The following is a 22,065-nucleotide window of genomic DNA, read 5'->3' as shown; positions in this document are numbered from 1 at the left end:
GCTTTCGAAAACTCTCATCCTTTTACCATCTCCCATGAGCATCAAAATGTCCAGTGTGTCTAGCAGGATGCCGTGTATTTATTTTTCACATTGCTCATGAGGAAAAGCTCCTTTAGTAAACCCACATGGGGTAGCAAGCAGTGTTAAGTAACAGAAGTTTCCCATTGATTACCCCATTCCATCTCCTCCCTGTGGCAGAAACAGATAAGACGTGATTTTTCTACCAATTGCATTGACATGAAAATAACCACTTTTAAAATCAGGGCTAATGAGCTAGAAATGTACAACAAAAAAATTGCTCAAAACCTGTAAATACGGACACTGAAATGCAGCTATTTGACATGCCGAGCCACAACAATGACACATGATTTATTGATTAGTTGCCATCACATGATGGAAGCTCAGCTAGTCATTTAAAATACCCATATTATCTTGGAAATCTTCCTAGGAATAAAAAGGTAAAATACAGCCTCTGTGTTAGTAGTCAATACTTTATTTTTCTATCTTAACTGAGGTGTCATTGATGAATTCTGATTGGTCTAAGTCTTTTAAAATGATAAATGCTTCTCTAACTCTGTTGTACCGTATTAAACTCCTACTATTTTAGGTGTATATTTAAATACTATAGTCCAGATACACTTGAATAGTATAAACACAAAATTTCTGCAATATATGTTCGGAAAATATTAATTATACACTATCTGAGGTTACTGATGTAAAAAGATTAATTATTTCCAGGATAAAACAGTTAAATCTGATTTTCCACTTCTGAACAGAATACTGTAATCATGTACTCTTACTTGTAATTGCCTTCCCACAGCCTAGCTCTCCACAATAATACTAGTTCAAATATTAGTAGATAATGAGATTCTATTATTTTTTCTACAATATAGATATATTTATAGCAGCACACATAGCAATTAACTACTTCCAATAGCCAGTTCTCCAACCAGTTGCAGAATTAGCAATACCATCAAGTGTAAGTAGTTTGGCTGTGGTTAAAATGAATGTTACTTCGTCATAGCAAAGCAGTGGCTTTGGAACTTAGCTAGGCAGCTGCCTTTAATTAAAGTTGGAAATGCTGGTTAGGCTGGTTTATATAGATGTACAGGTGTGTGTGTGTGTTTGTGAAGGGTCTATTTAAACAAAAAAGGAGGAGGAAAAAAAAGGGCAGGGCCAAATATTAGTTGTCAACATTTTACATTCATTTTCATTTTAGCTACATTTTGAAACAACACTAAACTTTCTGCTGAAATTTCTTATCACATTTTGATTTTTTTTTAATTAAATTTCTCAGAAAATTCAAGGTAGCATTAAAAAATACAAGCATTGCCCATATGAACATCTTCATTACCCGAGGATCTCTTAACTAGGCTCACACACAATTGGGTACAACCAGGGCAATGTCAGGACATCAAGTCTTGACTGCAAGGGCTGCTACTTGTAATAGTTCTACATATGCATATAGACATTGCACACATCCATATAAGGCCTTCTGCGGATTCCACATGGAAATTGTATCCAGGGCCTGCTGGTCTTCTATCTCATACCTTTGTGCAGCAATTTATATCTGTAGCAAAGTATACAGAAAATGCCACTAAACTAAGTGAAAGCAAAATTCTGACTGGGTAACATTTTGCACAGGGGTAAACAAATGTATAAAGTGAGGGTTGGTTAGAAAATACCAAAAACCACCTACTCCAGGTGGTTCAAATATTTTCCAGCACCAAAGGAGAAAAATGAAGGGAATCACACAATTAACCTTAGGTTATTTTACCCTTAAACATTTTTTTCTGCTTTTTTGGAAAGTGGGCACTGAGAAATCCATCAACACCCCAAAAAACCTAAATATATACAAATTGATCTGCCACATGAGTTTGGTGCAAAGGGCATGAAAGTCAGGACATGCACAGTGACGTTTCTCAAAACTAATAACAACACCTTAGATTTATCTGGCACTTTTCATCCAGAAAAAGTAGATCCCAGGGTGATTTATGGACTGTAAAAAATATAAATATGTATATCTGGGTCATTTCAGGCACTAGCGGAAGATGATGCAGTGCCCTATCAGAACCAAAGACATCGGATGGAGGGTGAAAAAGTCTTGTAGAGTCCTTGCTTGTATCTTAACCACGAGACTAAAACCATTCAGGTAGTGTCCTACTTCTTGTGCTCTTTCCATTCCCATTATTGATATAAATTTCTTACAAAGGATGGCGGTAGCAGCAGTGCGAGGGCAGACTGAATCTCAACTACAGCTGTTGCCTGGTACAGCAGACAGACGCATTGCTGCTTACATGAGGCAGAATCCTTCCCTTCTTCCCCCTCCCTACCCTTCAGAAGAAAGCTGAGATGCAGGACACCCTCAAGCAGGATGTAAGGAGGTTGCTCGGACATGTGGGCACACAGACAATCAAACTTTTCTGCACACAGAAAGTGCAATTGCAATAATTTTAAAGGATTTGAGGTTCTTTTTTAGCTGTTTGGGTTGCTCTCAGGTTGTCTCCATGACCACAGGAAAACAACCTTCCTTCCTAAAGGCTGATAATCAATCATCTGGCTGTTTATCTGCCCATCAGCCCCTCATAAAAACGTCAGAACACATTGGCTAGTTGCAAACAAATGAATAAAAGAGGTAGAAGCATCAAAGATAATTAAGTTCCCAGGGGTTTGTGAGCATCACTGACTAGAGACTCAAATTAGTTTCCCAACAGAGAGAGATGCAGGAGGAACTCGACTGTTAAGGGCTGTGCTTGGCAGCAGCCAGTCGTCCCGGCAGTGCAGGCAGCCGCGCTGCGCAGGCAGCACGCGTGCCGCTCTGGACCAGCAACAGCGGCTGCTGCCTTTCGCCACCGAGAAGAGATGTACCATCGGACATGAAAGAGAAACGGGAGATGAGGTTATAGCAAGGAGTGAGTCAGAGACAGAGCCACAGGAAACATGGCTTCATTAGTCCTGTTGCTCACGGAACAAGGTGTTTTTAATAATCACAGCTGGAAATTCGGCTCTTTTTTACAGGCCTCGAAGGTCTTGGCAGTAGGAAGGATACTGTGTATTGCTGCGCCCTAGATAAAATTGAGATTTGACGGCGCTGGGAGGGGAAGTGGGAGAGAGGCACAGGCGTTGCATCCAGTGTAAAAGATAATAACAGGCAGAGGGGAAAAAAAACCAGAAGGACGTGCATAACAACGAATGGGTGGTAACAAGGTGAGGAGAGAGTGCAGAGCGAGGAAATAAATAGGAAATTGAAATCTGGACTGTAGTCCTGTTCACATGCAGTCCCATTATCTGCATCCTTACACTGGAGAGAGAGAGAGAGAGAAAGAGAGAGAGCAAGGCTTTCCCCCTTGAGCCACACACGGTGCACGTGTAAGAAGTGCATGCCGGCAGTGAAGATTCCCAGGAGTCTGGGAAGCTGTTAATCATTCAATCTTTTGCTTATTGCTCTTTTCTAAGCATTTCTGCATTTAGCATGTGATTTGACCTTTTTTTTTTTTCTTTTTTGGTGGGTGGTGATAAGGAAGGGGAATAATCCTTCAGCTGCAAATAGCAGGTTTTGATGTGCAGCTCTTTATCTGGGTTCACTGGGAAGGTATTACCCCGTATCACATAGTTCTCCACAGGGGAGAAGGACGATGTGCTGGCTCCAAGACAAGGAAGGGACGACGGGAGGCAGAAGACCATCTTGTGAACACTTTGCACCTTCACAACTGGGCCAAGAGCTGAATTCAGCACTAAATTCAGTAACAAAAGTGCTGTGGCACATGTTTGGGCCCCAGCTGGCAGAAGCACGGGCCGATATGCCATGCTGCTGCTTTAGCACATCTACATGTGCCTGGCAGAACAGCAACTTATGGAGGCTTAGCAGAGAAGACAGCTGTCCTGGGATGGGATGCTGTGTGGCCACCTTGAGCTCTAGTTCAGCTTCATAATCCCTGTCACACTCGGCAAGGTCAAATGCATAGCAGGTAATTGTTACGGACTGGATAAGGATTCAGCATGGCTTCACTTCACCAGCTCCTCTTTAGAATTAAATAAACTGTCACCATTGCTCTGGCTCTGTACATGTCCACGGGCAGGTTTCTAAAAAAAAAAAGAAAAAAAAAAAGCTGTTATGAGGCCAGAGCAACAGGAGACGGAAGAAACTGTTCCAGCCAGCGGGAACTATGTGGTGTGCCGGGAAGGGGCAAAGGCTTAAATTTAGCCTGGGGAAAGCCACCATGAGACAGCAGAAGTACAGCAAGTACAGCCCTGGCCAGTGGCCATTGGATGGAGCAGGTGTGGGCCCACACCTGGGGCTTCCCCCCCTCAGTAAGACGAGCAGATCACTAGCTTTGGAGCAGGCAGGGTGGGGGGACAAGAGACAGAGCCCCCAGCAAAAGCCCCCGGGGCAGATCGTGCCAGGAGGCAGAGATTCACAGGCCAGAGCACAAGGAGAGCCGCCTGGCCGGTAATTCCATGGCATTCTGCCACAAGTTTGGGCACAACCTGGCCAGAAGCCCAGACGTTGAAAAAGCAGCCTGGAAAGTGAGGTCTTACCAAGCCCATTAGCAGCCTGTGAGTTTCCCTGTCCTGGATCCCTCCCAGGGCTTGCAGGACGCGATTAACCCAATTTTCCTAGGGAAGTCCCATCTCCCTCCTCTTCAGACTCCTCTTCTCTCTTCCAGCAAGAAAGCAAAGAGGTTCAGAGGGGGGATCCGGATCTTCTGAAATGCTCCACAGTTATACCAGAGCTGTTCTTTCCCACCTCACAGTGACTCTGCCCAGTCAGGTGAAGAAAAGGAAGGAGGCAAACAGGGACGAGGGCCTTCTGGTGGAGGTTAGCACAAAAACTGGGCCAGACTGGTGAGACCCAGCCAGCGCACTCTGCCTCCCGAGTGCAACCCCTGAGGGAAAACCCCACAAAATACCACGTTACGTTTGAATGGTCCCAACCCACCGCTAAGACTGCGGCGGCACTTTGCACGGCCAAGGTCTGAAAGATGGTTTTAACATCTCCTCCAACAGCCTCTCACTTCTTACTCTTGCCCAGGTTTTGGAGCTGATTTTTATTTATTTGGTATCTGTTGCCGTTCTGAGATGCAATGACAATTTTTCAGCAACTTCCAGGGTGCCGTTTGAGAAGCATGGCTTTCGGACCAGCTCTCTCCTGTTGTTTCAGTGGGAAGCCCAATGCACACAGCATTTAATGAAGCTGCACTCAAAGTGCCAACAGCAGCTAATTAATTACTCCTTGCAACATTGCTGGTCCACATTTGACTGATGGAAAGCTACCTACAATGTCTAAACAACTTGCCCAAAGCTTACCTGAGCCATTCTTCTAAGATATCCCTCTTTTTAATAGATTATCCCTACATTACTTACAGTTGAGACAAATTTGACATCTGAACGCGGAGAAGATCGCAATGCTAAAGCAAGGTGATGCTGTGCTTACATGCAGGCAGGGAGTAGGCTCTGCACTAGCTCCTGTTGGCATCTTCCTGGGAGAAATTTGCTTTTTAGCAGAGGTGCTTTTTAGCGGAGTGCCTGAGAGGGATAAAAGACCTTCAGAAACTGTGATTACAGAGAGTTTACCTGAGTGGGATAAACCCTGGAGTACTTCAAGTTCACTAAAAATGTTGCCAGTGACATATTTCGGGCCCCACAACGACAGGGCAGGGCGTGCAAGGAGAGAGGCAACCTCTGGGAGCCCAGGAGTCTCTGCTCGGGGGACGAGGGCTGGAAACGACGCTCTTCCCTACACGTTCAGGAGCGTCCCCAAAACACCGCCGGAACACGCCAGGTACCCCAAGGCCTTGAGCTACGGAGCAGCAAGGAGACCCTTCCCCAGCGGTGCCCCCTGCCCCTCCGGGGAGCGCCGCGGAGGCCAGCGCCGGCCCCGGCCGCGGGCACAGGCTGCCCAGAGGCGCCGGCCCCGGCCGCCCGGGCAGTCCCGCCGCCGCTCCCCGCTCCCGGGGGCCCGCGGGGCTGCGCTCCCCGCCGCGGAGCGCCCGCGGGCGGCTGGGGGCTCGCCGCCCCCGCCGCTGGAGCAGGCGGCCCCGGCCCGCCCCCCGCGCTCGGGGCTCCCCGGGAGCGCTCGGCCCCGCGGGTGGCCCCGCTCCGCCGCGCCGGCTCTGCCTGGCTGGTGGGCAAAACAAAGCGGAGACGGGGAAGGGAAAAGGGAGAGAAAGTGCGGCTCCTGCCTCCTCCCGGCGCTCCGCCTGGACCTCCCTGCATGAGACAGCGCTGCAAGCGGATCCTGACCGGGGGCAGGGGGTGGAGAGAGGAGGAGGAGGAGGACGGAGGGAGGGAGGGAAGGAGGGAAGGAGGGACGAACGGGAGCCTCTCTCCTTCCCTGGGCTGTTTTTTCAGTTTCCTGTCTCGCATTGTGCTCACAGCGGATATGTGCTGCGCCTACAGGTGTGTCCCCTCCTCGCAGCTTTTCCCCGGCTCCCCGGCGGAGGCTCCGGCTGTCGGGGGGCGGCGGCGGATCGCGACCGTCATGTGACGATTAATTTCTCTCGAGGCGGTTTCTCTCTCCTCTCTCGCTCTGCTTTCCCCTCCCTCGCTCCCCGCCGCTCTCCTCCTTCCTCTCGGAGGTGGCCGCTGCCGCCTTCGCGCTGACTCCGGCGGCAGCTGTGGCGGCGGCGGGGCCCGCCGGGAGCGTGGGCGGCCGCCGGGGGCTGCCGTAGCGCCTCTGCCCAGCCCGCCGCCGCCCGCCCCGGGCTCCCGGGCGCCGCCGCTCCCGCTCGGGCAACTCGGACGGTCCGCGCCCGCGGGGCTCCCTCCCGCCGGCGCCTGCACCTGTTGAAGGTAAAACGCAGCCCCCGGCCCGGCCCGCTGCGCGCCTCGGGATGGGGATTTAGGGCGGGGGGGAGCGGATTTCGCGGCCAGGTTCCCCGTCGCGCCCCCCCCCCCCCCGCCCCGCTCCGCTCGGGAGCTGCCGAATCGCGGCCGAGCAACTTCCCCCTTCCTCGGCTGCGGCCCCCGGGGCCGGGGCGGCCGCGGGGCAGGGCGGAGGGGGCTTCCGCCGCGCTGCCCGCCCCCCAGATGGTTCTGGTTAAGGGGCTCCCAAGCGGCGGCTCCGGACTTGGAGCGCCTTTCCCCAGCCGCCGCGCAGGGCCGGGGGGGGGCGCGGGGCGGCGGCGGCTGGCTGCTGCCGCCCGGCACCCGGGGAGCGCCGGTGCCCGGCGGAGCCCCCTCCGCTGCCCGCCGCCGGCGCGCGGTTGCGCTTCCCGGGAGTTTCGCAACGCCCTCGGCACCGCTGGGGTCAGCGGCCCCGGTGCCGCGGCAAGCCCTGGCCCGGCGCCGACCCCGGCCCCGCGCTCCGCCTTCGCGCCGCCGGCTCGGGAGCTCGTTCGGGTTTTCCCGCAAACGCGTTCTGTCTCTTTGCAGAGGCAGCCTTAAACTTTCTTTCCAAAGTGCTAATTAGACATACTGTACTTTGCTCGCGTTTCGTGCGGGCGAATGGAAGTGCCAGGCTGGAGAGGCTTGTGACTCAAGGCATAGTTATTCGGGAGCTGCAGAACACCTCCGCCTTCCTTGTTTAGCTGGGCTGTACCTGTGACTTGTGACTTTGCCTTCTCCGAGACTGCGTCAGTCAGTCTCGGTGACACCCGGAGACAGGAGGGATCAATAACGATTTGGGTCCTTTCTGGGTTAATGGGACGCTCGGGTGAGTATACAAAGAAGGAAGTGTGAGTTTAGTCTCTGAAATCTCAGGGAAAATAGTGTTGCCTTTGTTGTCCGTGAATTACACCACTACGGTCCGGTCCCTATCGCTGAGCTTGTCGTCGAATGATAACTTGCTTGTGAGGGAACTTGATGCTTTTGTAACTAACGCTGTTACCTTGAATGTGATGATTAGCTTATTGAACACCAGAGGGAACTCTGAATAGGTAATTCATTCAAGGGAGAGGTATGCTTATTTCACTGTTTATGTTCTCATTACAATGGCATCTAGAAGGAAGCGCAGGTTGGTAAGTAATAGGTGCTGGTATGTACCTCGGATTGGCTTCAGCTTGCTTTACAGTTCTCTTCTGAAGGCATCAACCCCAGAGCTGGGCTGAAAAATCTCCTTTTTTTTTTTTTTTCCCTTTCCAAAGCTTGAAACATATAACTGGCCTTGCAGGAGCAGGATTGCGTACCATGCTGTAGGCAAATCAGCTGGGTGACCCATTCGCTGTGAGCTAGGCAGTGAGATAACACATGTACGTTGGGCTGGCGCTTGATGCCCAGCCTGCCTCTTGGGTTGTGAGACAGATCCAGTGCAGTTGGGTAGAGAGGCTGCCGCCTGCGATGGAAAAGCCAGAGCATGCTTCCAGCCAAAACAAAAGGGAGGAAGTCTGCTTCCGAGCCTGGTGTGGCTTGTCCTCCTTGCCTTGAATGCTTGTGGGTCTGAAGCCCTGGTGGGAACCTAGTCTGATTGCACGTGAAGTAGAAAGTTATCTGTCTTAGAATATGTTACTTAAACCAATACAGAAAGTAAATGGCAGCGGTGTTTGGGAAAGGAGTTTGAATGGTGGCTTCCTAGTACCAAAAGCTTTTTAAATGATCTGACGTAACTGTAAGAAGCTGGGGTCAACCCACCAAAACGTGGTGCTGCGTTTTGTAGTACAATGAACCCCCAAAACATGCACCTGAAGCTTTGGATGCTCGTGAGAGTCTGTTACTACAGATAATCAGACTTCTTTGATACTCCTGGATCGTCCGCAATGTGGGAAGGAAAGCACAATAAATACACTTGTGACTCTGACTTATGCCCCAGGAGCTGAAGCATCCAGCTGTTCATCCTGTCCCTTTGCCAGAGGTTACTCTGCCATTCAGACTTGTTTTCCATCATACTTTGAATCTGCCAGAGTTTACAGCCTGGCATATGAATGTAAATGGCGTTTTATGGCTGTTCATGTTAGTGTGTAATGTTGTGAAGTTCGGTAGCATGAGCCTCCTGTTCGTCTCTCTGTCCTGGCAGAGGGACAAGGCAAACAGCTGGGGTCAGCTAAATCGAGCTGCAATTGTAAACCAGAGCCCATAAGCACCTACGTTCTTCTGAAACGGCAAAAGTGACTGCAGCGAGCTACCTCGTACCGTGTCTCTGTGGGCAGTGGTAGCGGGGAGGCAGCTCTGCACAGGATGAGCTTGTGTGACCTTCTCGATAAGGTTGGCCACAGCATGCGGAGTTCTGGGTTTCAGAAGGATGTAGTTGGTGGTGCACCTGAACAGCCCTCCTCTTCCTCTCCTTCATCCGTTTTGGGGATTAGCAAGTGACTGAAGGGGTTTTTCTTTTAGCCAAACCTTGCTTTCTCCATCTAACTTAAAGACCTATTATGTGAAATATCCTCACGAAGGGCACAGCCCTCTTCTGCCTGAATTTTCGTACAGATGTTGTTGGAAGTGGGATAAAGGCTTTACATAGCTTTGCAAAACTGGGAGCTGTTTGCCTTGCATGCAGAAGCTCCCTAAGAACAAATTACATTTTGAAGGGAGAGCTCTTCATGAATGCCTATTAAGAACAAAAAAATTCCAGTGAGTTGTTGCTAAGGGGTTTGGATTCTGGCTTGGTTTTGAGAAAATGGTTCACACATTTATTTATTTTTATGAAGATGTAATACTAAGCATTTGTATTTCTGTTACGGCTATAATTTGGAACTTGTAATCCACTTTTAAATTATTTATTGTATGAAGCACTGAATGGAAATATTTATTACACTAGTGTCGCCTTCTGAATATTGAATTACAATTGTAAAATTAAGGTAACAAGCTTAACCTGGGGTTTGCAACTTTAAGCTCTTGCCAGCAAGCAGTTAATGGCACGTTAACTGCTAGTAAAGTAATTGCTACCGTTCTTTTACTGTCACTTTGTTCTCACTCTCCTCCAGTCAGACTGTTCCACAGAGATATAATGAATATTCCCCAAAATAGGTTGGCATTGTCACTTATGCAATTCCTCATCAGATCCAATGTGTTGATGAGCTAATGTGCACTTGATTAAATGTACTTGATTTATGCAAACAAAAACTGTAGGTCCTTCTTGAAGTAAAGTTAGCACCTGCACAGCTGTTAGCGAGATGAGAGTCTAAATAATTAAGATGGAATTAAGTAAACAAACAACCCCAATGCGGTGTTCCTCCCACTTCTTCACCTTTATGTTCTAGTTCAACTCAGTAGTGGATACTTATTTTGGCTTTTCTTGCAGGTTTTCTCATGCACCATGGGAAGTTGTGAAGCTCAGCTTATAGTGGGGGGATCCTCTTCTATTTAAATGGCTACCATTAGAACAAAAAAAAAAAAAAAAAGAAGAAGGCTATTATAGCTAATAATAAAGCCGGGGTAGCTAGAATTAGTGGAGAATTACTTTAAAAGTTCTAAATATGAGGCTGGCTTGAACTTGACATTGATCTGTTAATTCTTGTTGAAAAAAATATAGAACAACACAGTTTAAGTAAGTCATGGAGGGGGTGTCAAAAAAAAAAAAATCCAACGACTAATATTTGGATAGTAAGTGGTTTAATGTCCTACTCTTTGCTTGGTCAAAACTCATGTAGACAAAGTGGAAATAAGGAGTTGAAAATAGCTGTTCTATCTAACTATCAGTGGCTTAGTGGTACAAAAAGCTCTCTAACTGTCTACAAAATTGCTCAGATCTGTCTACAAAAAGAGGTCATGGAGTCCTTGCCCCTGGAGGTTCCAAAGGGTACATGGAGGAGGGAGAGGGCACGTGCTTGTCCAAGCCCTGGAGCAACAGGGCAGACTGGAGAGCTGCTCAGGGGACCATGCAGAATTGGGACCTATTTTCTTTAGACAGATAGTAATTTTGTTATCTGTTACCATCAAGTATTTCTGTTTCGGTCTCTGTAGTTATGTCTCTGGAAATATATCGCTTTTGGATCTCTCCAAGTTTCCATCTCGGATAGTTGAGGGAAGACTTGTTGACATAACATCCAAAAGTGTCTGTGCTTAACAGATGTTAGTAATGATTATCAAAAAAATCTCCGAGCCAACTTGATGATGAGCCTCTGCTCAATTGCTCAGCCTGAGACCGCCATAACATGGGGCACAGTTTGTCCTCAGGAATGTGTCAGCAGAGCTGTGGTCGCCAGCCACATGCTCATTGGGACACTCAGTTTCTCTCTGGAATTTGGCTTCTGGGAGCTGGTGCCAATGTGGATTGATGATTAACTCCGTGCTAAACTCCCCAGGCTTGAAAGCCTTGGCACTCGTCAGTAGACAGAGTCCACCCAGCGCTTTCTGAGGTGCTTCCAACCTTCCTCCACCTTTGTGGTTAGCTTCCGAGTTTATGCCTTTCTGGGTTCATTTTTGACATGCCCTCTTCCACCACCTACCCTCAGGCAAACAGCTGGAAACAAGTGAAATTAGTAGTTTTGATTTATTCAGTAGAACTGTGTCATCTTCAAAAAGTTAGTTACCTAATTAAAACCTTATTTCTAGTGTTTCACTTGCTTTTCTTATTAACTAGCATCACTAATTTAAGGCCACGGGTAAAAAGTGGAGGCAGTCAGTCTCGCCTCTGTGCCCAGCAAGATCATGGAGCAGTTCCTCCTGGAAACTACGATAAGGCACATGGAGAATAAGGAGGTGATTGGCGACAGCCAACATGGCTTCACTAAGGGCAGATCGTGCCTGACAAATTTGGTGGCCTTCTACGATGGGGTTACAGCATTGGTGGATAAGGGAAGAGCAACAGACTTCATCTACCTGGACTTGTGCAAAGCATTTGACACTGTCCTGCACAACATCCTTGTCTCTAAATTGGAGAGACATGGATTTGATGGATGGACCACTCGGTGGATGAGGATTTGGCTGGATGGTCGCACTCAGAGAGTTCACAGTCAATGGCTCTATGTCCAAATGGAGACCGGTGATGAGTAGTGTTCCTCAGGGGTCAGTATTGCGACCGGCACTGTTTAACATCTTTGTCAGTGACATGGACAGCGGGATCAAGTGCACCCTCAGCAAATTTGCCAATAACGGTGTGGTCGACACACTGGAAGGAAGGGATGCCATCTAGAGGGACCTTGACAGGCTTGAGAGGTGGGCCCATGTGAACCTCATGAAGTTCAACAAGGCCAAGTGCAAGGTCCTGCACATGGGTCGGGGCAATCCCAAGCACAAATACAGGCTGGGCAATGAGTGGATTGAGAGCAGCCCTGAGAAGAAGGACTTGGGGGTGTTGGTTGACAAGAAGCTCAACATGACCTGGCAATGTGTACTTGCAGCCAGAAAGCCAACCGTATCCTGGGCTGCATCAAAAGCAGTGTGGCCAGCAGGTCAAGGGAGGTGATTCTGCCCCTCTACTCTGCACTCATGAGACCCCACCTGGAGTACTGCATTCAGCTCTGGGGCCCCCAACATAAGAAGGACATGGACCTGTTGGACAAAGTCTAGAGGAGGGCCACGAAGATGATCACAGTGCTGGAGCCCCTGTCCTGTGAAGACAGGCTGAGAGAGTTGGGGTTGTTCAGCCTGGAGAAGAGAAGGCTCCAGAGAGACCTTATAGCAGCCTTCCAGTAGCTCAAGAGGGCCTACAGGAAAGCTGGAGAGGGCCTTTTTACAAGGGCATGTAGTGGTAGGACAAGGGGTAATGACTTTAAACTGAAAAAGGATAGATTTAGATTATATGTAAGGAAGAAACTCTTCACTCTGAGGGTGGTGAGGCACCGGAACAGGTTGCCCAGGGAAGCTGTGGATGCGCCATCCCTCGAAATGTTCAAGGCCAGGTTGGATGGGGCTTTGAGCAACCTGGTCTAGTGGAAGGTGTCCCTGCCCATGGCAGGGGGGCTGGAACTAGATGATCTTTAAGGTCCTGTCCAACCCAAACCATTCTATGATTCTGGTAATTGCAGTGAATGGATTTTGTATTACTTGACAGTCACAGTTTTCTTTATGTTGCAGATATGTCATCTTTCTTTCTTTCTTTCTTTCTTTCTGCTAAAGTTGTTTAAGAGCCTTCTCAGTCCTACAACAAACTAGGAAGTTGTGGAGAAGCTTTGCCCCTAAGCTGTCCTTCCCTACTTCTGTGCTGGACCTGCACTTGTAGACCTGTTGGGAACACTTTGCCAGATTAAGTACACAGGAACTGCCTGTGATCAACATGACTTTAATTAAAAAATCCATGGGACTTTTAGCACTTCAACTGAATTGTTACAGAACTTACCTTTTTAGAACGAGGTATGTTCATGCTTATTGCTGAAAAGACCTAGCTAGCGTATTTCTGGTGAAGCTGGATTAGGTCTACGTGTTGATTTGGATTGAAGGAAGCTCTCATAAACCTGACACTAATCTTGCTATGTCTAGAGGGATCGTTAGGGTCGTAGCTGGGTCTCTTGGAGAAGTGATGCAGAAATCAAGATTTCTCACATTGCAAGCTTAACCTTCTGTCTATACTAATTGACTGTGTTTTAAATATGTAGAAATGTCAGGAGTGAACTCCTCGCATCTTTTTCCCCAGGCAGGGCTCTTGTTTATCTCCTATATTGTTGAAGAAGAGATAGTATCTCTTTCTGACGGATGTATGTATGAGCTGTATATAAAGATCTAGCTCTTGCATTCCTAGTTGCATCACTATTTAGAATTTATGAAGGACCAGTTCTTTAACCAGTGTTTGCCCAGTGGGAAAATAGTGATTAGTCAAATGTAGTCAACCATAGGAAGAAAGCAGAGGGCACAAAAAATAAAATACACTGATTTGGTAAAAAGGGTGCAAGTGAAATACAAGGTGAGGTCTCCCATCCTGAATCAGAAGGACGGTTTAATAATCTTTTGCTGCTTGGACTTAGCCTAGGTATACACAGCAAATAAAAGCTTCTTTCCTGAAGATACATGGCGCTTGGAATGGTTAATAGTAGCAGGCTATGGTTTCTCTCAGCTTGTAATGGTTAGTCCTTTCCCTTTAATGGATCTGGTTATGCTCATTGGAATTAAAAGTCCAAAATATGCAGCTTCTCTGTTAAATACATGAGAAACTGTTAATTTGTCCTTCCTTAACATGTTGCCACAGCGTGTGTTGAACTTATGTGCTGTGTTCATTTAATCAGTATGAGACAAATTGGTATAAACTTAATGTTGGGCCCGTTGAATTGTAAGGCAATGAAAGCAATAGTTTAACCTCTTCTATTTCCAGTCTTGTGGGATTAGTAAGTAGTTAAAAAGCTTTAAAAGGTTTTTCTGTGCAGTTTTGATTCACACATCAGCAACTGGACCTTTTTCCCTCATGAACTAACACCCCATGTAAACTCTAGTTGGGATTGCGATGCATGCATGTCACCCTTATGGGTATAAGTTACAAACCTAGAAAAGCAACTGCTATGGGTCACTTTTGAGATATTTATTTTTCCTCCCAAACACACTAAATGGAGGTGGTTTTTCTGAAAGGCTTTTACTCAGGCAGAAAGTGTCTCTGAGTACTTTGAAGAAGTTTTTCAAGAGTCAATAACTCTACAGCCACGAAACTGTCTTCGTGACTGGGAATATGTATGTGCTGTGTGCTCCAGGTGTTGTCTTCTTCTGCCCACCCAAGCTGTTGAGATGAAAAACCAAAAGACTGCACTTGCCTTGGCAATCCTGTGGCACTAAATGGTGGTATGAGTTTACTTATTAGTACATTGGATAAAACTCCAGAGAGGTGATGTTTATGTTTATTAACAGATGGCCTCTTCATTTGACATTTAGCTGGGGGAAGATATGCAAGCATTTCACAGTCCATTGTGCATTTAATTCAGTGTTCAGTAGCATTAGTGAAAGTGCAGGGCAATACCCTTTTGGGTTTTTTGTTTTGTTTGAGGGTTTGCGGGTTTTTTTGTTGTTGAGACCATCATTCAGAGTTTAGGGTCAGAGGAGACATCAAGTCCTGCAGTTATTTGACCATGTCACTCGGCTATTGCTCATGGGCCGAACAACTCCTTAGACTAAAACATACCTTATCCTGAAAATATTGAGAAAAAGAGAATCCATCTTTAAGAATGTTGTTCCTGTTCGTTTCTCCCTGTTCAGATTTATCTCTCGTTTCTAACAGGAGTCTTCTATGCTTTTGGCTTGCATCTGTTGGTCCCTTTTAAGTCTTCTTGTGGCTGTATTAAAGTGTTTTTTATTGCTGGTATTTTTTTTTTCCTTAAAGATGATCAAGTAAGCTGTCAGTTGTCTGTGTGGCTTATCAGAAGGACTGAATCTTTAAATCTGATTATACATAATGCTTTTTTTCCCCTCTAGATGCTAATTGCTTTTGCAGCTCTGCTCTGCATGTTCTCTAATTTTCAACATCTTTTTCTGAGCATCAGCCATGGAACTGGGTGCAGTATTTCAGTGTCAATCTTCACCATTGCATACCCTATCCCACCCCATCCAGTATTTCCATTCACTCTCATATCTTTGCAGCCATGAACCACATTAGCCTTTTCAATAACAACAGAAGCTCTGAATGTGATGCTTAGTTGTGAGGCTATGATGACCTTCACATCCCTTTTGGTTTCCTTGCTTCTTAAGGCCACAGTCCTCTGATTTGCAAACCTTACCTGCATTCCTTGTTACTGGATTCATATATCTGTGTTCAGGTATCTTAAGACTGTTTTGGTTAGAATGAGCCCAGCTTGACAAGTAATTGAGCTAACACTATGTGATTTCCTTTCTGTTTTTATTTATCACGCTACTAAACCATGTAATCCATTAATTTTACCACCAAGGATGTGCTTATTTCCAGGTAGCTAATAAAACACTTAGGTAACATAGGGCATAATTCCAGTCATTGCAAACTGCAAAAGGAGCATTGCAGTTGCATGGTGATGTTACTCAGTAATGACAACTTTTTTTGACATCTTTCAATTAACTAATTTTTAATCTATTTGGCCTATATGTTTTGATACCCTTTTTTTAAAATGCTGTTGATTTGATGTTTGTTGGCTGTTACGACATATCTTTAAGGCTTCAATTGCTGTATTCAGTGTGAAATCAGTAGATTTCACCTTCCTTACTCTTCCTCCTTTTGCATTTATACAGATGAAAATGAGGAATTTTCTACAATGTCTTGAGATGCCAGCTCCAAAATGATTCCTTGCTTAGAATACCCATAAACCCACTGAACAAGCTATTTCTCTTTGATTGTGCATATTGCCCAGTCCCTTGTCTTATGTATTCTCTGAAGCATCTTTTCTGTGTCTCTCCCAGCAGGAACAAGTACACGTCAAAAAGCACTTCATCCTGGAAGCTATTTGCACAGAAGCCTGAGCCGCAAGAAGTCCCTTTCGCTAGCGGCGGTTGTGCTGCTCAGGTGGGCTAAGAACTCATTTTGACTGAAGGGTTTTTTTTTTAACCTCTGTTTCTTCTTCTAAAGTGATGTGTTGCTTGCTTGAGAAGGAGGAGGTCCCCTTGTAGAGCACTGCAGTGCAGTTGGCTTGGTGCATCGAGGCAAGAGATGGCCGTGTGGGGTTTATGTGCTTTGGGCTTTGGTTGAAATATTACAGCCTTAAATTTAGTGCAATAATCTGGCAAGAAAACGTATTTACTTTGTAATTGTCCTGGATACTGTCTGATTTAATAGTGATTTTTATGTGTATTTTTATACCTCCTGGATCTGTAGTGTAAAATGACATTAAGCAACTTGTGCATGTGAATCATCTCCAAGGTAACTTAGTTATCAAAACATAGTATCTCAATTGCTCAGAGTAACACTTTCCACTTCTCTAATTGCACTTTTGCAATCTGTGTTGCTTATAAGGCCACTGTTCAAATTATTGTGTACAGGTGTACTCGGTAAGGACTTTCCAATTTACTTTTCCCAGTTGTAGCAATTAGTTATTATCTTTTCATTTTGATCCTGAGGCCTGTAAAATAAGTGAGTAAATGTAAACAGCATCCTTGAAACTAAAGTCTTCATGGTATTTTCTCCTACTGATAATTTGAAGAGGCAGACTGTGTTTTCTGTTGTCTGTGGCATAATTAATCTACTTGGATTATACTTGAACAGGAACTCTGATATCAGAAGAGGGTTTAGCAGCCTTGGAAGTTAGGAGCTTTTGAATAAGGCAGCACTGCAAAGTTGCTGTACATCATTACTCAGCTTGTTGGGAAAAGAAGAGACTGGTAAATTTGTGGCCAGAAATGGCTACGTACTTGCTTCCTTTCTCTCTCTCACAGACTTTTCTATGCTGCTCACACCTTTCACGTACAGTAACTTGGCATGGCCAGGTTGTTCGCTGCTGTGTCTCTGTCCCAAACTGAGATGCTCCTACACCGTGCTACTAGTTCAGTGGCATCGGTCAGATGAAACAGGCATATCTACTGGAGTACCAGAAGAAGTCAGGGCTGCTTTGTGTGTAGGTTTGGTGTCCAGAGTGCCATCTGTGCGATCCACTGTATGCAGTGGGGTCCTGTAGGTTTCTCGACTGGGGACTTCATACACTCTGGTTTTGTTTCTGCCTTTAGCAAGTAATTTCATTTCTCTCTGATTTTTTTTTTTTTTTTTTTAATTATTTTGGCTTTGCCTCTTTTTGGGGAAATTTGGGGGAATCTGTAGATGAAAAATACAGTTTATTGGTATTTTCGTCATATATAAGTAGGGCAAGTGGATGCTGCAGCATTCCTTCTTGCCCGGGAAGGGTGGGGTCCTGCTAATTCTATAAGCTATCCTATGTCCTCTCCCCAAAAGCCCCTGTGCAAAAGCAGACCTGCATCCCCAGATTTCCTGGCTTGAGCAAAGCCTTCTACAAAGCACTTTTACATCAGGCTCTCCGTACCCATGAGATGACTTGGCAGAGAGGGGAGCGTTTCTGTTCCAAGTGGGTTAGCAGCATGCACAGACCATCATTCAATGATATGAAGTCTTCGGTAGCAGCTCTGCTGTAAGTAGTTCTGCCATCGCTGGCCAGTAGCTGCTTGGTTGTGCTACCATGACTGTCTTGTGGAGCTGTGCTGTGAACTGGACAGGAGAGCTGATCTGGCATTATACCATATTATATGTAGTTATTGCATGGCTGTGAAAAAAAAATATTTAAAAGTTTTACTGCATCTCTGATGTGTTTCACAGCATGGCCCTGCAAACACATGTTATTTTGCAATGTTGAATTGAGAAGCTGGAAGGCCAAAAAAACCCAGAGGATTCAAGTCCTGCTTAAATTAATTTTGTTGCCAAACTCTTTGTGTTATCAAGCCACGCTCTCTTCCTTTCCTGCCCATCCCCTCCTGGGTGGCCCTATTAGTCAGGGAAGAGGAGGCTTTTGCAAACAGAGTTAGGGTGTTGAGCTTGTGCTTTCAATAGCAGCCATGCCCCTGCGTAGTTTTGCTTCCATTGGGAATAATATGAGGTGGCTTTAAACTGAATACGGCCATTTTGCATAGAACTGGCTAGTGCCTTTATTCCTTATGGGTGCTCTAAATACCATGTCCATTTGCACTTCGTGGGGGAGCTTTCTCAGTACCTGTTGGTTTTCTTTCTCGGCTAATGACCTCCCGTGCACTGCTAGCGCACTTTGTAGTGTTAACCATGGGCATAGTCACTTCCTTTTCCCTCTTACCTCATCTTAGAAGACTTTGCTCTTGAATCTTGTAAATGGGGTGATAATTTCAAAGCAAACAGCTTCCAGTCCCTTCTTGCCAACTTTTGCCCACAAGGTATGCAAAGTAAACAGTGCAGTTAGGAAATTAGTTATGTACCTTCCCTCCTAGTGCAAGGCATCCCAGGATGGCTTGTAGCTCTTTAAGTAATGAATAAAGGGAGAGAATCAGGTCGGTACGCCCAAGTTGTGTTTTAATGTATGGAGCCATTGCACAGATCATTCGTCTTCTTAAGAAGCTTTAGGAAAACCTTGTAAAATGTGAGACTTTAAAAAATCTCCACTATTCATGTATTGAACGTAAAGGTGGTTTATTGCTTGCAGCAGAGAAAGAAAACCAAAATATCAAGGATGGTGTAAAAGAAGTATAGGTAATTTTCTTCACATATAAAAAATAACTTTGAAGCAGACTTTACCTAAATATGAGGATTCTTACCTCTGTTAGGCTCTTGGAGAAAGCTTAGAAGGATTTCCAGGTGCTACCATGACATTTATAGGTTTGGTTTGGAAACCGTGGGTCTGGATGCTGGAATGGTGGGTACACAGCAGTCGCAGGGTATGATACCTGTAATAGGATATGCGGATGCCATCATGGTGTATTTATTCAAGGAGACAAGTGTAGGAAACTATTTAAAAATGTGACTTTAAAAAGCTGACAAAGAAATGGTTAATGCTTAATATATTTAGCTCCAGCCTAGGTATTGAACAGCCTTTGCCAATTAAGCAATAGGACAATTTGTTAAATGTGAAAACTAGAGCTAAGGTTACTGACCCTGAGGCTCAGCTACAAGGGGATGGCGTGGCTGTAAAGAGGAATAACCATTATTTGATCTCCTCCAAATGAGAGAGGGCAGGTCCCAAGTGTACGAGGCTTGCAGGAATTCAAATCAACAGTCGAATTATAATCTAGTGAGGCCATGAGCACAAACACAACTTCAATTTAAAGCTCACATGTGTGGCAGCACAAATAGAAAGCTGGAGGCCCCCCGTCCCAAAAGAAGACCCTTCATTAGCAATTTTACTCCCTTGGCATGCCTCAAAGGGCAGTATCGTAATAACCCATAGTGGTTCTCCTTCACACATTTCTAACCACTTCATAAAAGTAGCTATATGCATGGAGTGCTCTCTACTTTGTAGAAATAGGATCTCTGTTATAAAAAAAAAAATTACATATTTTATGTATATATAAAATATAAAATTATATGTAATATATATAATATGTACAATATATTTTATAGTTACAATTGATGTGTTTTTAAAGGAAAGTATGCTCTGTCATGTGAAAACTTTCCCTTCATGTTTCCCAAGTGAAGGTTTTGAAATTCGCTGAAGGTAGGCGTTTTTTTAATAGAAATTCCTTGAGTACCATAAACGTTAACTCAAAACACCTGAAAGAATGTAACATATCTGTCTTCTGGAATATTTCAGTTGTATTTGTGCCAAATGCAGAGTAGCAAATTCAGCTGCAAGGGCCTAGTTTGGCTGTACTTGTAGTCCCTAGAATGTATGAGCTGATTTTTTTTTTTTAATACAGATTTAATGCTAAGCTGTTATGTTTACCTGAAGGCAGAGGAAATATTACAATTTTAGTCATTTATATATATATTAGCCACAAGGTAAGGATGATATGTTCCTGGAATAATTTCTTATTAAATAGTTGTGCTTCAATAAAGCATGAGATCAAACATCCCAAACCACAGAGTAACTTTTTTTTCCTCTTTAGTTCAAATAAACCTCACCTCAATTGACATATATTTTTTTTTCTGAGTGAAATTATGAATATCCTCTTTACAAATCTAAGAGAGATTAGGAGTTGAGGTAGCCTTCTGCTTAGCCTAGTCCCCATGAAACAGACATTGCTTTATGAGATTTGATTCGGCATCTGCTTTTTACCTGTGAACCTTAATGAGGTTAAAGCTGTCCAGGTAAATACAATTACAAATGTGATGCAGATCATACCAAAGCCAGGAGATCAGCAGTCCAGAAGCTTTGTGGCTGAACTAGGAATCATCAGAGTAGCCTTCTCTTCAGTGCACACCCATTCCCATTCTGTGCCCATCTTCTGGGGAAGAAAAAGCAGTGGTAGTCAGTGGGACAGACTGTACCTTCCTGGCTTACGCTGTGCAAAGATCAGCAACCAGGTAGGAATCCAGATTTTTTTTTTTTTTTTTTTTTTTTTGTGTCCTCTGAGTGGCTGTTTGAATGGTTTTCCTCTTGCTCCGTGGTCACGCAGAAGGCGACATCTTACCTACTTCTCTGTCACAGTTACAATAGCTCCTTTCTTTTTTTTACATAGTCTAAAGGTGATTCTTTTTTTTTTTTTCAGATTGTATATGTTAAGTATAGGGGGGACAATATGTTTATTTTTCAATCTTTTGTCTGGAGAAACCTGGCAGGAGATTGCTGAGTGCTGGGAATGCTGGCTAATGGGAGCAATCCTTGCAGCCGCTTCATATTATTTGGCTGTTTGAAGTGAGAGATGAAAAAACCTAGGTGACATCTAAGTTGGGTTTTATCCCTTTGGTGTGATGAGGCTGCACATGTGAAAGTTTTGAGAATGCTGTAATATTTTCCTGTTTCTAATTTTAGCTGTAAATATCTATGGCCTACTTAAATAAGATGGACCAATGTACCTCAAACTTAATAGCTGATTACAAGAAAATCAGATTGCGCAACTGCTCACTTGAGGAAAGCAAACTCAAAACATTCAGAAAAGGTGAATTAACTGAAGGTGTGGGGATGGAGTACACCAAACCTCAAGCCACCTGTGGGCGGGGGGTACTCTTGAGAGAGAAATTCACTTTCTCCTTTGGATTAGAAAGGGGGATTTGATCCCCTGTGAAGATGGAAGCAGCATGATGCTGCCTCATCCTCCCACTTGGGAGTTGTTCTTCAGTGGAGTGGTCTATCATTAGACCTTTTTCAGGAGAAGAGGTGGCTACCGTTTTACAGGAGAGCAAAGTGAAGGATGGGGCTGTACTTATTTGCTCAGGATCAGAACTGCAGATTTATTCCCCAGGCCTGGCAGATCCAGGAGTAGAAATCGTGTGTCCAAAGACCTTTGTGCTCGGAGGTCCTCAAGGATCTCCTCCTGACTGAAGAATGACCCTCAGGTGGTGGTTTGGATCTATATTGTACGTAAATTGTAAGACTTCAACTAACGAGAACGCGCTAAGATTACACCGAGTGCGTGTTTACACAAGAAAATTAAATTGTGAATCTGTACAACAGGGTCCAGTCAAAATAGAGTATCACAACATCAATCATAAGCAGAGGCACATGAAGGAAATCCTTCACCAGGGTTTGTCGGGAGCACTGCAAATGCCTTGCTGTTCCTGGAGTGCAAAATCATTCCTCCCTCCTAAAGAGCATCCAAATGCTTTTAATATTGACCGGGAGATTAAAAAAGCCCCAACAACTAAGTGTACAGCTTGGATCCTATTACTGTATTGAATAGCTATTAATATGGCTGCTGTGGGAGATGTGGTGGGAGAGGAAGCGTAGCTGCCTATAGCTGCAAACTTAA

General features: G+C 45.2%; 1 protein-coding gene and 1 long non-coding RNA gene across 5 annotated transcripts in view; one reads left to right on the top strand and one right to left on the bottom strand.

Moving 5' to 3' along the window:
• Window positions 1-473: 473 nt before the first annotated feature.
• LOC115341394 lies at window positions 474-6,787 on the bottom strand. Of its 3 annotated transcripts, none has more exons than XR_003923383.1 (3): window positions 6,376-6,787; window positions 4,540-5,526; window positions 474-4,083 (listed from the first exon to the last, which is right to left on the bottom strand). It is a non-coding gene; the product is annotated as an uncharacterized LOC115341394 (long non-coding RNA). The 3 variants fall into 3 exon arrangements; XR_005932432.1 differs by lacking the exon at window positions 6,376-6,787 and having other exon boundaries at window positions 4,540-4,886; window positions 5,365-5,931; XR_005932431.1 differs by lacking the exon at window positions 6,376-6,787 and having other exon boundaries at window positions 4,540-5,931.
• Window positions 6,283-22,065, top strand: part of PLXNB2 (plexin B2) — a 262,685-nt gene continuing 246,902 nt past the window's right edge. For both annotated transcript variants that reach the window (XM_030014280.2, XM_030014278.2), the window contains exons 1-2: window positions 6,283-6,399; window positions 16,156-16,258. The gene's annotated coding sequence lies outside the window, so the exon portion shown is untranslated. The remainder of the gene's footprint in view (window positions 6,400-16,155; window positions 16,259-22,065) is intronic.

Source organism: Aquila chrysaetos, chromosome 5, assembly GCF_900496995.4.
Source record: "Aquila chrysaetos chrysaetos chromosome 5, bAquChr1.4, whole genome shotgun sequence".
NCBI classification, from domain to species: Eukaryota; Metazoa; Chordata; class Aves; order Accipitriformes; family Accipitridae; genus Aquila; species Aquila chrysaetos.
This window is presented reverse-complemented; position numbering and strand designations above follow the sequence as displayed.